The sequence below is a fragment of the Mastomys coucha genome, unplaced genomic scaffold (genome assembly GCF_008632895.1).
Source record: "Mastomys coucha isolate ucsf_1 unplaced genomic scaffold, UCSF_Mcou_1 pScaffold6, whole genome shotgun sequence".
Taxonomy (NCBI): domain Eukaryota; kingdom Metazoa; phylum Chordata; class Mammalia; order Rodentia; family Muridae; genus Mastomys; species Mastomys coucha.
In genome coordinates, this window is record NW_022196912.1 from 65190465 (window position 1) to 65206632 (window position 16168).

Here is a 16168-nt window from a genome sequence, read left to right on the forward strand (position 1 = left end):
ACTTTAAGTGATTGAATCTCTTTGATACCACAATGGCAAGGTCCTTATTATTCTTGCAGGAATCTTACAAGTTCTAAGAATATTTCCAAAATGCCACTAGCCACATCACCAATAGAGAGAGAGGCAAGCAATTCAGTAGGAACTATACTAATTTGGTTTAGGGAATCCAGTTAAGCAAATGATTTCTTTCAGAAGGGTGAAAAAAACCCTATTTGTTGTACTTTATATTCAAATGCATTGATCTTTTATTAAAGTGGGTCTTTTAAAGCTCTATCTCACAACATGGCTTTCTTTTCTCCCTCAAATTTATTTTCTCGTAAATGAATAGAAACCACAAAATTGGTGAGGTCATGAAACTTGCTTATTTGAAACACTGAATTGTATACATCCCTTAGGGGCAAAGGGATGTTTTTTGCCCTGAGGGTATTAGTCATGGTCCATAGTTCGTGGGAAAAACTAAGGAAGTTTCAAAATTGTGTTCCTATTATTTCTATTTCTCTGAGACTTTGTTTGAATTCCAAAGTGAATTTTCTATTATCCCATTGAACATTGCATAGAAGGGTACCAACCAACAGCCTTTGGAAGCAACACCTGCAGTTACATTCAAAAGCATGACTTTTCCAAGCAGTATGTGAGCTGGTTGCATTGTCCTTGAAAGGATAAAGGCCTAGGTTCTTTACCTGACTGGCAGAAGCATTCCAATACTACCAAAGGACTCTAAACATTGTTTTGTAAGTAATGAGTCCTGCTGGTTTCATCCGGCAAGACACTGAAATCCCACAGGGAAAATGTGGTTAGAAATAAAACAGAGGGCTGGGCCTTTAATGAGTTTCCTATCCACAGACGCCATCAAGCTTTTAGAGTATTCATTTGATTTCCACAGTTTTAACAGAGATTCCCAGAGTTGTGGGCCATACTCTTCACACTGAAGTGCATAGAACTTGGCATAAATCTACACTTCAGAGATAATAACGTATCATTCCAGGAAATAAAGGAAAAGGCATAATCAAAAAAAGAAGTTAAATATGGAAACCTGTTTTGACAACAAATGAATACAGATGAAGCCAGACAGGAAAGGTGTTATGAATGCATGTTGTTTTGCATGTTTCACATAGATTATGATGCTGCAAGAACCTGTCAAGCTTTTTATTTTTTTATAAGTACTTTTAGTGAGGCAGATTATTTATACCGCTCTCCATCTCACATCAAATAAAATTTGTAAGACTAGTGCTTTTAAAGGACAGAACATTTGTAAAATCTACCAAAATATATACACCCCTTCTTAAATTTTATTTCATTAATTACTATAGTTGAGTATTCCTCATATAATTTTGGATGCCCAACAGAAATTATATTTCCTAAATTAAAAAGTTAAAGAAAAATATTGCTTGGTAAATAAATAATGGAAATGACCAGTAATAATGAGTACTCAAAAAAACTTATTTTGTTAACAAAGATATTTATTCAGCTGTAACAGGGATCTTAAACCTTGCACTGGGGCAAACATCAAGTTTCATCAGCTTTTTAAGTTCTATAACAAATAAGACATTTGTCCCGTATTTGTAATTATCATAATCAAATAAAATGTAGACTTTTACAACCTTATAAAACTCATCCTGACTTTATTTTCCACCTGCAGAAATTTTCATTTAAATTCAAGATAGGTATTTTCACAAAACTTTTAAGAGAGTTAGCTTACAATTATAGATAGACTTTGTCATGGAAGTTATCTTTCCAGAGGGAAGTTTACTTAAGTTACATTTTGACAGCTTGAGAATAATGCAGGAACTAGTTTTTCAAATTGACGACCAGTAAGCTAATAGTTGCTGCATGTTTTCTGCTCTTCAATTACATAACCCAAATTAAGATAGAATCCTAAAAATAATTTTACAAATTAAAAATAATGATGAAACATTCTACCACAACTTGCAGGGTTTTTTTTTTGCCATTTCAAACCCTTTTGTTCTAAGACCAGTATACTTAATAATTAAGGAGTACCCTGAACATTTAAATAAAGTAATGCAGGAGACCTAAATGGCTGAACAGCAGATATAGACTACTGGAATAATTAAAGTGAACTATTTGCCAAAAAGAAACTTTCAGAATCATAGTGAAGAAATACTTAACATATCATCACCTCAAACATGGGTTCGAATTTTTTAACTAATAGGAACAGACTTTTGTTTGTTTGTTGTCGGTGAGAGAGGCCAAGATTACAGGTGAGAAAAACAATGTAGTCATGGTGTAACTACTCCTAATTATAGATTCCTCTTCTCAAATTTCCACTTGATTTTGCACACATGTTCTCTATTTTCATTCTGTGAGTTATAGTAACAGTTTCTCTTCTATGAGTGCCTACTAGGTGCTGGTACATAGTGCATTTCCAATAAAGTAAATTTCCTGCAAAACAGATTTTGTCATCATTGTATGAATGATCCTTGGACATTGTCTCAGGATTCAAAGAACAAAAAAATGATCCTTTTTGGATTTCCTGCACCTTTGGTGTGTCATGTTTGATTTTCTATTTCCATTTAACTCAATGAGTAGATATTTCAGGTGACAAGACAAATATCTTAACTATATATGATCAAATGTAGTAAAATATGCCCACTTCACCTTTAAAAGATAATTAAGTATATCAGCTGAAAAAAAAACTTATTTTTAAGTGAGTTTCTTTAATTTACCAATTCAAATATCTGAAAATTAATCAAACCATATTTAACATATCATGTTACTTGAACCATCTACAAATGAACAATTATGATCCTAGCAACAGTGAAACATCATCTTAAAAAGATGTTAGCAAGCACAACAATGATGCATTGTGAATTAATTCAAAAGAAAGGTCTCCAATGAAAAATAGATTCTTTGTGTATATTTAAATTTTTTAAAATTGCATATAACTTTACAGATTTCATCATGTTTAATATTTTTCTTTATTCATATCTTGACTGAGGCATTCGTTGTCTCTCTACCTTATACATAACATTTAAAAGCCTCTGAGAGAACTGAAGCTATGAAGTGTTTTCCCAGAGTTATGTTGTTGATTTTGACAACAAAATAATGATTTGGTCATCATGTGTTATTTGAATATGCATTTAGATTTCCAGACAGAATTATTCTCACAGAAAAAAATAACAGACGTACTCACTTTTATACCTTGCAGTATCTCAATCTCTGGTGTAGTATTGTTTACCTTACCATAATGGAGATGCTTTGACTTAATTTTACACACTTCAAAATACATTCACCTAGTTAACCTATTTGAGTTTTGTTGTTGTTGTGTGTTTGAGTTTTCTTGAACAGTTAAATCTTGTAGTAACTTTTTCTGGTTCCAGCAGGTGATTGAGCTAATTTAAGCTAATTTATGGGTTAAAACACTGACATATGGGAAAGCCACTTTTTCTTCAATGTGAATTCAACAAAGGCCTCAGCCACATCCTGCACAGAATGTATTTAAGACAAATATAACATTTTATGTTAGTTTTCAATTGAGATCAAAATATATAACATAGTAAGAAATGTTAAAATGAGGTCTTTGTGTTCTTGGATCCTAACATGTGGAGAGAATGGGAGTTTGTTTTAATACTTAAATACCCTTAATGGGAGTCCTAGTCTGACATGGATTTCACAAAGCTATTTAGAGAAGAGGAGAGTGTGCTCTACATTTTAATTATTGCAGAAACTAGAGTCATTTTGGCAAACACTTATGCATTTTCTTCATTTAACTGTGACCTTTATTTACATTTGGAAATCATATTGCTGAGAAGTAAATCATAAGATGTGAGACTATACTTTAGGTCACTTCTTAATCATTTTTTGTTTCCACAGCGTAGTCTGAAGTGAACAGAATATTGGCAAACTAAAAGGTATTGTGCAGGGAATCTTTAAATGATAGAATTAATAACACTATATCATGTACCAAAATTACATTAAAATAATTAGCATTTTAGATAATAAATAAATTCAAATTATCAGATATTTGAAGTAGAAAATCTCTTAAAGGCTTATATTTCAAACAATAAAAGACCAGCACACATGCAAGCAAATTTACATGTATAATACATTTCTTATATCTATTTTGTCTAACTAAAATAAATAGCAAATGATTTCAGAAATAAATAAGCATCTTTAATGCTTATTTAGTAAGAGGAACAAGTTTAAGCACTAACTAGTATTTTGCATACATACCATAAAATACAAAATAGCACGTGCTTTCTGTTTACGTTGGTTACCAATCTTGATATTCAAGGGAAGAGTGTATAAAGTTAACAAGCAATTATTATTTGGCAAATTAGTACTCAACAACCCTGAGTAAATAGGAAGTTTGAAACCTATCTGTTATACAGCTTCTTTAATTTGCATAGCACACTGGTGTGTTTGCTTTGCAAATACTTTGCAATGAATCATCATTTGTACTATACAGTCCAAAGAAAAGCAATCAAAATTCACAGCAAGACAATGAAATTAATTATAACTGTTGAATTCTGTGGTGGTAATTCCTCCTCATGCAGGAAGATTAATTGCATTGCACTTTCCTTGCACTCCACTAAATGATCTGATGAATGTATAATCATTTACAGATTTCTCAAATGCTGAAAATTGATTACCTTTGATTAGCTCTGATCTGCACAAAGAGCTCTGACAGAGTATCAGTGAAACATTACAACATTACAGACAAAGTAACAAATGATTTAATTACCAGTGTGCTTATTAATGTTAGATTCCCTGCAGTGATCCTGGCAAATCAGAGGCCTGTAATAGACCTGTGGGTTTCACTGAATTCCATTAGGGTTTAAATAATATTTCTCACTATTTCTCAAATCTTTCTTTTCATGGCTCCTTAATAACTCTAATTAATTTTAATTTGCACAAAAAAATCCACAGCATCTTTAGAAACTTTTAATTAGCTATAAAATAAAACTCTTCTCCTCCCAGGAAGACATATATGATCATCCTTGGAGTCGGCTCCCCAGCCAGTTCTCATTAATAGACGTTAGCTCTCTGTGATAATACCACACATAATTCTCCAGCAAATGTTCACTTGTGCATGTGGTGCAACTTTCATCTTCTAGCTGCAAACAAAACAAGATTTGTTGTATAAGACCAAAGTTAAGGAACAGTATGGTAAAATGTTTGCACGGAGTGTGGTAAGCACCGTCAGGGCACTGGTGTTCTATCGTTTGGTGACAATGCACGGCTTGCAACCATTCTGAGGACTATATAGCACAGGAGACGAACTGATTAAGAAACCCCAGTGTATGCTGAAAGGAATAGAGAATGCAAGCGAACACTGGCCTAGTTAGGCACAGAATGTAATGAATAATGTTGGCACAAACAAATCAAGCCCATCTAAATGAATCTGAGAGAACATTCCGATCATTTTGGATTGGCAGCTTTTAGGGCTTTCCCCAATTTGATGCCATTATATATGACATTAGATTATTGTGAGGCAGTGACAATAAAAGCCCAGATGATCAGAGGAGTCAAACAGAGCAGCTTAAATTAAAATATGTGTCTACAAGTGTTTCCAGGCAAAGACAAATTAGAGGCTAGGCAATTAAAAGGTTGTTTAGAACAGAAATGCTGATATACAGACAACTTTATAATAATATTTCTTCACAGTGGCTTTGCAGTTCTGCAGAGATGAGGCAAAGGCGCAGGTGTTTCTGGGTGGCATTTCAAAGCCACTAGCTGAAAAACTTAAGATGTGGGACGCACAGCCCCTCACGCTGATGAATATGTGCATTCTGCTCAGTGCTGTCAGCAGCAAAGCTATCCATCACAGTGCAACAGCAGAGAGTCGGGAGTCGCTTTTTTTGTTGAGAAGTATTGAAGTCAGATTGTTGATGTCAGAAGTCAAAGTATAGTTCAGCTATCTGTTTTATGAATCTGACTGAGACACATTGTGCCTGTGCGCAAACTGATATCTAGCAGAGCTCATTTTAGCAAACGTGTGATTTAGAAGTCAGAAAAACATTCGTACAACCGAACTCATAGCAGGCAGAGGCTGTGGCACGCGTACATAGTTTTTACATTTTAATATGACACCGTTTGGTAGTGTTTATCATCTGAAATCCAAACCATATCAACTTTCTAGCTACGTTATTTAAGATCTGTGTACTCTGAAAAAAAAAAAATACTCACACAATGAGAAAATATATGAAAGCCCTGCCTCCGCTGCACAGGGAATGGCCTTGTTGGACTTGGCTCTGCTTTTATTTTCTACTTCAAACTGAACCACAAATAATTGGTGAGTTCACTTGACTTTCAGTACAAAAATAGACACTATATGGGGTAAAAAATGCAATGAGTATTTACTGGTCCCCACACTGAAGCACAATGTGAAACCGTACTTGGAAGCATGCATCAGATAGCAGGACTGGGTCCTCTCTCCTCCCTCCCTCTCTCCCTCCCTTGCTCCCTCCCTCTCTCTCTCTCCCTCCCTCTCTCCCTCTCTCCATCACTCCTCTCTTTCTCCCTCTCAATATTACTCACTATATCTGACTACACTACACTACACTACACTACACTACACTACACTATATTATACTATACTATACTATACCATACTATACTATACTCTATTTGTAACCTTCATGTTAGACATTCCAATTGTCAAATCTTGCTGAACTCTTGGTAAACAGGAACACTCTGGACAAAAGAGAACAGATTCTCTACTCTCAGTAAGCTCTTTTGACTCACCTTACTTCAGAAGAGAGCTACCTTCTTTCTTTTCAGTAGACTCTATTTTCATTGATTTGTGATAAAAATCAATGGAATGAAGCTTGTTTGGTTAGTCCTTCTTAATAACAGAACTTTTAAAACTGTTTTCAGAGTAGATGGCGCAGCTGGGAAACTTGTTTTATTTAAATAAAACTTGAGGATCAAAGTGCAGACTGGAAGTGTATTTCTATAAGCGAGGGCTTTGTGCCTCTGAGGGAGCACATGCTTCGAATGCTGCTACTCCTGCCAGCCTCTCTGCAAATTTGTAGTGTTTAACAAAAAACAAGCATTTTTTTTTCAGTTCAAGCCAAGAAGACTCTTTTATTTTTTGCTGATTTCACCCTCTTTCTCTTAGCTAGCAGGCCTCGGGGCGTGTGACGTCATGGTCAGCATCTGCACAGGGGAGCCAGAAAGCCTTTAATGAATTGCAAAGTTTATTCTAGCAAAATACTCTGTCCCAGAGCTTTTTGATCCAAACAAGGTAAAAACATACAAATATCACATTGAGAGCTTCAGGAATGCCCAAGACCTCAGGAGCTCAGAAGCATTAATTGTTTTGTTTTGTTTTGTTTTGTTTTGTTTTTAAAGCAAGGGGGAACTAAGCAACATATACAGAAAAACAATAACAGGGATTATTTTTACTCTAACTTGGTTCAGTGATACCAGATGTAGAGTAAAAGATCTGTGTCTGCAAGGGTCAAGAGTTTGAGTCAAAACTCAACTTCAAGTTAATTGGCTGATGTTTGCAGCTAAATAAATTGAAGAGATATAATTTGCCCCTGGTGGGAAGGATCCCTGTTCTTTAGTGTCTATATAAATATCTTCAAAGAAGTCATCTTTTATCTTTCATGATGACAATAAATAGAAAGTAAAAGCAATCATGAGAGGGCCTGTCAGAATGAAAAGGAAAATACAAGATAAAACCAAATCAAAATGAAGATATAACTTTATTCAATTCAGATGCATACTTGAACCCAGTGTTGTTTAGTAAATCTTAGTTTCGCCTGCCTAATTGAATAGATATATGGACGTTCAGTACATTTAAGTAAACATGGTTCTATGTACCAGTTTTATATTTTGAAGTATACGCTGGAAAACTATGCAATTAAAAGGCTGTTTTCTTGAATTTCATTTTCATTGTTATTTTTAATCAACTGGAAGTTTCTTTGGAAATCTAGACAGGATTACTTCTTTTAAAATCTCTTTTCGGGGGTTGGGGGAGGAAGGAGCCACTTGAAATATGGATAATGTCTGTCAGGAGTAAATAATCTAGAGATGAGAAAAAGGCACCATATGGAATTCACTAGACACTAACTCTCTTGTCCACCCAAATTATACCAGTGCCCACATAATAAAAAGACATTGTAGGGGCTGGGTTGTGTGCCTTCCAGGCAGAACTCCACAGCCAGCAATTAGTTTATATAGTCAGAGGCCAAAAATCCTTATTGTCTTACTGGCTGTATAATTATCTGTTATGATGAACTGTGATTCTAAGAACTATTGTCTTAAACTTGGATCTGTGTGTGGATTAGTTATCTGGCTGAGACCCAAGAACGGACCTTCCTTTAGTGTCTCTGCCTGAGTGATTTCTCTGGTCTCTTCCTGGCTGGGTAAAACAGAGACTGTTTCTGCATGATTTCTTTGGTTGATGAGAAGCAATTATGCCTTAAATGAAGTCATTCATGTCTGCCATTTTGTTTGCATATTTTCCAGTGTTCACCTGTTATTAAACCTGTCTTTAAACTGTGAGCAAGCTTCAAGTAGACTTTTGTGTATAACACAGTTCGGTAATCAGAGGAGAACAAAATAGATAAAATGTTTTCTGCGCAAATCACTCAAGCAAGAAATCTAATAAAGTGATTAAAATCTAAAATAGCATTTAAGAATTTCCTGGGAACTTTTATTGCTTGGACACCCCCACCCTCACCCTCATTCTATGAAAGATGGCAATTGTCTTAGCTGTCCCAGTGTGAAAGTTATTACCCCATTGTTAACTAGCAGAGGAGAAAATAAAAAACACCCAGGAAAGAGGGAGTCTTAATATACCTTATCATTATTGTCAAAATAGTTCTTTAAAATGATATATTGGCATTTGCACAAAAGATTGCTAGAAGAAATTATTTAAAGTTAGTCATATTTATGAATGAGTTCATTATAAATTATGAATTGCATATTTAAAGGTCATATGACATAGAGGCTTGCTAATTAAAAATGTATTCTATTGAACTTGCAATCACTAAAAGTCATTCAGGGCTGGAACAGTCAACAAACAAATCCTAAACTACTAAGTCACTGTTTCCTCCCATAAATGAAGATTTAGTAAATAGCTTAACTATTTCTTGACTTTGGTGTTGATTTTCCACAGTGAGTTATTTGCTACATATTCTTTATTGACAGGTATCCCACCATGTGCACATTTAATTTTAAACTAAACATGCTAGGAGAACCAGAAATGCGCTGTATAGTTTTTCCAATAGTAAATACAAAAAGGAATGCTGTTATGTAAATTGAAAATGGAGCTGAAATTATGGTTTATTAAATAATTTCACACTAATTCACTTGTAAAAGATGGAAAAGGTAATACATTCACAGCAAGTAATTTAGGTTTTAAAATTTACTTTCTTCAATTCCTTTAAAAAATCCAGCCGTCAATAGGTATTTGAGTCTGAGTTCCAGTCAAATAAGAGAAAGGTGGCTAGAGATTTAAAATGTATCACCACTGAGTAGAAAGTCTCCTCCACCCACACCCCAGAGAAGGCTCATGCTAAGGTGACCTCTGCTGTTTGAAGGAAAGGCTTGCACAAAGCAATCCCTCCTTTACATTCCTCCCTCAATAATCCTAAAGTGCAAGCATAAGAGCAGATACTGCGGGACTTAAAAATAGTTACCAAATTGATTATTATTTCATTTATAGATGCATCTTTCAGCTTTTCTCCATAATTGCTGGGAAATCTCCTCTGTCATTTATTTCCTCCCACCTTTGTCCACAGTGTGACCAACTGGGATCCTTGTCATTGAGTTTTCTTCTCACTGAACGGTTTCCTCTACTCCTGGTGGCGCAAAGTCATGACCCAGAAAAAAAATTGATTCATGAATTCTCAGGGTGCAAGTAAAGTGGAGAGGAAATATGCCTTGGCTGAGCTCCGACTAGTGACAATTTAAAACCTGTAATTAGTCTGAATTCAAGCTGCAAAGAGAATCTGAATTAAAAATTCATTAATTCAAACTGATATATTAACTTGAACAAGCTAGATCCTTTATTACAATGAATCATTTTTACAGCTGTTATGTTAACTCTTCTATCCTAAATTTTCCGAATTTTAAAATAATTCAGGTGCTAGAAATACTAGCTAGAATTGGTGCATTGGTGCCTCCTCTCTGTCTTGAAATACCAACTTTTATTGGATTGTCTTGGTGTGAACATGATAATTCTGGGTATATTTCCACCTCAATTCCAAATTTCATGTTTGTAAACTTTCATTGTCCCATGGAGTGCAGGCTCCTTTGCTTCCTCTCCTCTGATGTTTCTAAGACCCCAGGTCCCCTCAGTCTCTGACATTTCCATGAACTACACTGCTGAAATGCTATACAGTAATTAACGTTGATCCGGGTACACACTCAGCCCCCAGTACAAATTAGAATGGAAAAGGTTATCATAATATTGTCCTAGTCTATTTTGTAGACTTGAATTGCTCCCTGTGGAAGACAAACAACAACAACAACAACAACAAAAAAGAAAGATAATTTGAAGTTAGACTTCAGAGAAAAGACCAGCTAGGTAAGACTGATTCTTTTAAAAATCCAATGTATTCTTAGTTTTATCTAAGAGTAATGAATTATTTTTGTGGACACAGTCATACTTAAGTTGTGACTCCCTAAGGAACAATGTGCACGGCTGACAAGTAGGCTAGTGGTCAATGGACAATTCTGGAATTCAGTATCGAGTTCTGTTATCATTGTGTGGAGTTCAAATTCAGGTATAAGCAGCAGCTGGAATCTCTCCAACTGTCAGTAGTGTCTGAAAAACACTAAGAGACTAAATAATTTAGATTACACTATATTGACCTGTATAATTGTTTAAATGAGTAATGCAGTCATCAACTGAAAGAGGTCAACCATCTGTAGAGGAAACACAGAATTTAGTTTCATTTCCAAACAAACTTTTGAAAGCAAATTGTTTTTTTCTGTGGGAGGTAGGGGAAAGTCTGAAGACAGATTAATGGCTTCTCCTGCTAAATAAAGGTTGAAGCGTCTGTCGTTTATAGAATGCGACATCAATAGGGAAGATTTCACACGCAGCTGGTTCCCAACTGCCAGGGAATCAGTTGCTGGGGCCTTGTTTCCATGGGGTTAAAAGGAAAGTAGCCTGGGAGTTGAACCTTATTTCTTTATCCAGTATCATCATTCATTGCATATGTGTGTGGAAACGTATATAGAGACAGGGAAACTCTTTGAAAAAATACTAAATCTTTATGCTAAAAAACTATATCTTTATAGATAAAGCAGGTCAAATCAAATCTTTATCTCCATTGTAGCAAGAACAGCGGAGCTTCCTCTATGTAAACTCTGGGGACCATGCAGCTGCAGAAGCATCTCCTGAAGGAGGACCTAATTGAGGACTGCTGAGAAAGCAAGGATTGCTAGTGCAAATAATGCCAGCCAATCAGAAACTGCTGTTTAGGAGAGCTGCTTTCTTGGACCAATGGGAACGTGGGTGGATGGCATTATGGGAGCTTGCAGCAGTGCTCAGATGAGCTTGCTGCAGCATTTCTCACCTGCTCCCTGAGTCTGTATTGTTGACTCTGTGCCAACTTACCCCCAACCTCCAAGAGCAGGTAGGGTCAAGTAGAGAGCTGTTCAGAGCACAGGCAACCCTCTATAAGTATAAGGTTTTGACAAATCAGATTTATGCAACTATCCATATTTTTTAACTCTTATTTTACATAGAATAGTACCTATAGATTCAAACTTGGTATTCAAGTATATTAATTTGAATTAAAGTCTACTAAAATTAAGGACATTACTAGTCTATTTTCCAAAGCCTTTAACTCCCAGTAGTTTCCTTGCCAAACAAAAAAAGTTTTAATTACCAGATTTCTGCAATGAATCCTCTTCTCTTGACATGGTATTTAAATGGTTTCATGTTTCTTTATGGAGAAAAAAATTACAAATGGAGAAAGTGACATGTAGAAAATACCATGGGTTCTGAGACTCTATGAAATTATAAAGTTATGCCATGAATTAAAAAAACAGAAAAACATTTTCACGATTCATCTTTACTTCCTATACATACACTTGTGACCACAAACCCTCACTTACATACACATTTCCCTTCATCTTATTTTCCTTGAGAACATATACAGGAAAATGGTTAGAAAAATATTTTCAAATGCTTTTGAGTGAGCTTTTTGATTCACCAAAGAAGACCATTCCCAAATTATCCATCCTTGTATCAGTACTCTCATGTTATCAAGTAATGTAACAAAAATAATAGTAATTCAACATATTAAGGATGTGTATTAGTCAGGGTTCTCTAGAGTCACAGAACTTATGGTAGTCTCTATGTAGTAAAGGAATTTATTGATGATTTACAGTCTGTAGTCCAACTCCCAACAATGGTCGGCAGCAGCTGTGAAGTCCAAGGATCCAGCAGTTGCTCAGTTCCACAAGGCAAGCAGGGGAAGCAGAGTGCACCTTCCTTCTTTCAATGTCTTTATATAGGTCTCCAGCAAAAGGTGTGGCCCAGATTAAAGGTGGGTGCCACCACACCTTTAATCCCAGATGTCCTTGCTTGAACTCATAGATCTTCCTATCTTAATCCTCTAGGATTCATAACCACTATGCCACCACACCTTTAATTCCAGATGATCTTGAACTCATAGATTATCTTATCTTAATCCTCTGAGATTCATAGCCACTATACCTCAAGATCTCCATGCCAAGATTCAGGTCAGAAACTTGTATCTCTCAGCCTCCAGAATTAGAAGGTAAGCCTTCTAATTCTGGATTGTAGTTCATTTCAGATATAGTCAAGTTGACAACCAGGAATAGCCACTACAGGATGTATTCATATACATATAGAAAATGTTTAACCATTAAAAGAGCTCTATAGGGTCATGGTACTAACCATCCAGTAATATCCATCCATGCTTTTATTATAACTCTGCACACTATATTGCTATTGAAATAAAACTTGCAGTTGCCAATGGTTGATAGAAAAATGGTAATGGGAACTCAATTGCTTTTTAGAAGAAATTTTCTTTAATCCTAAGGAAGATTTGGAACTGAGATCTACAAATAAGCAAAATAAAAACACTATTCATAATCTGCTTGTAATGCATTGGAATTTTAAAAATATCTAGTGATTTATGATGAAGATGTATCAGAACCCATCCATATTCTAAGGCTGTGGCTTTTGCAGATAAGTGTTCTTGTTTGTTCTTTCCTCATACCAAGTTAAAGATGAAATTAAACAGTTATTTGCATATGCACCTATTGTTGAGTCCTTCATAAAATACTTCCTATTGTTGCCTCATACAGCCACAAAGTAGAGAGGCAATAATTGTTGATAAATATGAATATAACATATAAATATGTCATATAAAATATGACATAGTTCTTGGATCAATTTAAAGCATAAACCAACATGATGAATATCTGTTGTCTTGAAGAAATGCTTGCAAATAAAAACAAAAACTTAGTAATATACAGAGAAATTTTTCAAATATTTTGTTGACTTTTTTGACATGTTTTACCAGTACATAGGCATGATCTCAATGTTTTGATATTTATTTACCTTTGAGCATAAACATTTTCATACTACTTAAGACCATTCATAAGAACAATTGAAAAGCAACAGCCTTTTCACCCTCTTAGTTGCCTTTCTCCAGCGGGGTTGTAGATCCCATGTTCTACAAGAGACTACATACTTGGAGATACCAGACTACACATAGTAGAAGTCCAGAGAGGGACCATAAACCAAGGAACAAAAAACACATTCACCAAAGACATACTCAAAAATATGTAACTAGACCTATGATTACCCCAAACCCAGATGTCTAGAGGCTTCCATAAGAATATAAGAAAAAGCAGCCAATGTACAAGGTCACTACCAGAAACCAGCTATATTACTACAGCAATCCCTGAATATTCCAAAAAAAAAAAAAAAGGAGAAGCACAAGAAAAAGACCTAAAAACCAACTTTATGAAGATGATCAAGATTTGTAAGGAGAAAATTAATAAATACCATAGCAAAATTCAGAAAGATACAAACAAGTGGAAGAAATGAATAACTCCCTTAAAGAAAGCCAATAAGATCAAACGTTAAAGAAAACAAATAAGACTCCTTAATTCCTGAAGATGGAAATAGAAGCAATAAAGAAAACACAAACTGAGGGAACCTGGAGACAGAAAATCTAGATAAGCAAACTGAAACTACAAACCCAACCATCACCAGCAGAATGCAAGAGAGGGAATAGAGAATTGCAGACATTGAAGATATAATGGAAGAAAGATACATCAGTCAAAAAGAATGTTAAATTTAAAATTTTCTTGATACAAAACCTCATGGAAATTTAGGACACTGTGAAAAGATCAAACATAAGTTTAATAAGAACAGAAGGAGATTTCTAGATCAAAGGCTCAGAAAATATTTTTAAGAAAAATCATAGAATAAGTCCTAACCTAAAGAAGGAGATGCCTAAAAAAGTACAAGAAACTTATAGAAAACCAAATAGATGGAACCAGAAAAGGAAGTCCTCTCACTACATAATAATCAAAACACTAAATATTCAGAACAAAAGAATACTAAAAGCTACAAGGAAACAGAACAAGTATGAAAACAGACCTATTAGAATTACACTCAACTTCTCAGTGGAAACTCTAAAGGCCAAAAGGGCCTAGATAGATGTCCTACAGACTGTCATAGACAACAGATGTCAGACTGGACTACTGTACACAGCAAAGCTTACAATAACCATAGAAGGTCATATATATAAGGCCCCAAAAGGGCCTAGAGAGATGTCCTACAGACTGTCATAGACAACAGATGTCAGACTGGACTACTGTACACAACAAAGCTTACAATAACCATAGAAGGTCATATATATATGGATATATATATATACGGATATACATATATGTATATATGTATATATATATATATATATATATATATATATATATATATATATATATATATCCAAACCACATTTACACAATATCTATCCACAAACCCAGCCCTACAGAAGGTATTAGAAGAAAAATTCCAACCCAAGGAGGTCAACTACACCTATGAAAACATAGGCAATATATAATCTAACACCTGAAAATCCAGAAGAGAAGCATATATACACATATACACACAAACTACTACTAAGACCACCATGAACAACAAAATAACAGTAATAATAATCATTGCTCACTCATATCTTTCAATATCATTAGACTCAATTTTCCAATAAAAAGATGCTGAATGTATGTGGAAAAAGATTTCATGCCTCTTCTGAATCCAAGAAACACACCTCGACATCAAAGTCAGATATTACCTATGATTTAAGGGTTGGAAAAGATTTGCCAGGCAAAAGGAAAAAGAAGCAATCTGATGTAGTCATTATAATATATCTAACAAAATATATCTCTAACTAAAATTATTCAAAAGAGATAGGGAAGGACACTTTATTTGCATCAAGATGACATCTCAGTTCTGAACATCTATGCCACACGCAAAGGCAACCACGGTTGTAAAAGAAATATTAATAAAGCTTAATTAATATGGTTATTATAAGCTTTGCTGTGTACAGTAGTCCAGTCTGACATCTGTTGTCTATGACAGTCTGTAGGACATCTCTCTAGGCCCTTTTGGCCTTTAGAGTTTCCACTGAGAAGTTGAGTGTAATCTAACTCCATACATTAATAGTGGAAGACTTCAACACCCCATTCTCACTAATGGAAAGATTATCCAGACACAAACTAAAGAAAAAAACAATAGAACTAGCAGACATTATGACTCAAATGGACTGAATAGGTATTATAGAACATTTTACCTAAAAAACAAAAGAATATACCTTCTCAGCACCCAGCAGAATCTTCTCAAAAAAACTGATGATTTATTTGGATGCATAGCAAATTTTAACAGATAAAAAATTTTAGATACCCCCTGTATCTTATCAGACAATCATGGATTAAAGCTGGACTTCAACAACAATCAAAACAACATTGAACTCATTGAAATTGAGCAATGCTCTCCTGAATGACCACTGGATTAATGAAGAAATAAAGAAATAAAAGATTTCCTATAATTCATGAAAGTGAAGACACAAATACCAAAAATTATGGAACATAATGAAACTAATGTTAAAAAGAAAGTTCATAGACAGGCAGTGGTGGTGCACACCTTTAATCCCAGCACTTTGGAGGCAGAGGCAGGCGGATCTCTGAGTTC